Below are 1,880 nucleotides of genomic sequence, written 5' to 3'. Positions count from 1 at the left end.
TTTCTTCCTTGCTTGATTCCATACCATCGCATGGTCTTACTCCCGCCGGCAGTCCTCCGATTGAATACACCCATATCGAGGACGGTGATCCAATGACTACTAGTTCTAGTAGTGATTCTACAAATGTGTCTTCAGAGTCTGAAAACGTCGACGTCGTAAGAAATGACTCCTCTTTAATCCCACCAATCCCTGAAAGCGCTCGTTGGTCCTATCAGCCAATCTCGCAGCCTGCCCCTCGTGACATCTCCTCTTCTATAAATCCCAACAACATCCTCAGCACTCGTCGTCGACAAGCTCATTTAACCAGAGCTAACCCATCAACCACTCCTAAAACTTACAAACAGGCTATGCGTGGTGCTCTTGCGAACGAATGGGTCGAAGCCATGAAAGTCGAGCTTGACAACATGGAGCGACGTGGTGTTTGGAGCGTGTGCGAGCTGCCTGAAGGTTGCACTGCTGTCGGAACTGTTTGGGTTTACAAGACAAAGACAGACGTAGATGGAGCCTTTGTTAAATTCAAAGCGCGACTTTGTGCACAAGGATTCTCTCAAGTTGCGAATGTCGACTATCACAAAACATTTGCTCCCACCGGTTGTAAGACTGCTTTTCGTGTATTACTTGCTGTAGCTGGGGTTAACAACTTTGATGTTCATGGCATGGACGCCATCGCAGCCTTTCTCAACGGCATTCCTGGTGAAACTATATACTTACGAATTCCTGAAGGTCTGCATATTGATGGAGCGACAGACAAAACGGTTCTTAAACTGAATCGGGGACTCTACGGTCTTAAGCAATCGCCAAGGTGCTGGTATAAACAATTGACAGAATTTTTCATCTCCATTGGTTTTCGATCATCTAAAGCCGACTCCTGTCTTTTTATCAGCTCCGATGATTCTGAACCTTGTTACGTTGCGGTACATGTCGATGATATGTTAATTAACGGTAGCAAGAAAGGTATCGCCTCCTTCAAATCGGCTATCTCTAAGAAGTTTGAGATGGAGGATCTTGGTGAGGCCACTTCTATCTTAGGGATGAAAATCTCAAGAGATCGACACCTAAAAACCATTTCTCTTTCTCAAGAACATTACGTTGAGACTCTTCTGGACTACTACGGAATGTCTCAATGCTCCCCTGTTTCTACTCCTATGATTCTGAACACTTGTCTTTCTCCGGCAAGCGCGGAATCCATCGCTGCCTTTAAGGCATCCGGCCTCAATTATCGTCAGGCTGTTGGTTCGGTGAACTACCTTGCTCAATGCTGCAGACCCGATCTAGCGTTTACTTGTTCTCAACTGGCTCAACACCTGGAGAATCCTGGTAATGAACATTGGGCTGCTTTTCATCGACTTCTCCGTTATCTTAGAGGTACCTCAAAGTATAACTTGACGTACGGCTCTAGTTCTCCAGCAGAAGGTTCCTATGCTCATGCCAAGCCTGAAAACTTTGCTGACGCTGATTGGGCCGGCTGCATCAACACACGTCGATCCACTACCGGGTACTTATTTCTAATCTTTGGAGGTCCAATTAGCTGGAAATCTAAAAAACAACCGGTTGTTTCTCTTTCTACTACAGAAGCGGAATACAAGGCAGTCGTGGAGGCGGGTCAGGAGCTCATGTGGTTACAGACTCTGTTCACAGATCTGAAAGTCGTCACCAATCCAATGATTCCTTTATTCAATGACAATCAAGGTTGCATTTCATTAGCTTCTAATCCGATTTTTCGTGCTCGAACGAAACACATCGAAATTCAGTATCATTGGATTCGAGAGAAGATAGAAGATAAAACGTTTTTACTTTCATATAAACCTACAGCAGAAATGACTGCTGATATTTTTACTAAGTCTTTACCCAGAGTTTTGCACAATAGGTGCTGCGTTAGT

Source organism: Melampsora larici-populina (genome assembly GCF_000204055.1).
Source record: "Melampsora larici-populina 98AG31 unplaced genomic scaffold MELLAscaffold_69, whole genome shotgun sequence".
NCBI lineage: Eukaryota > Fungi > Basidiomycota > Pucciniomycetes > Pucciniales > Melampsoraceae > Melampsora > Melampsora laricis-populina.
Note: the sequence above shows the minus strand (reverse complement) of the source record.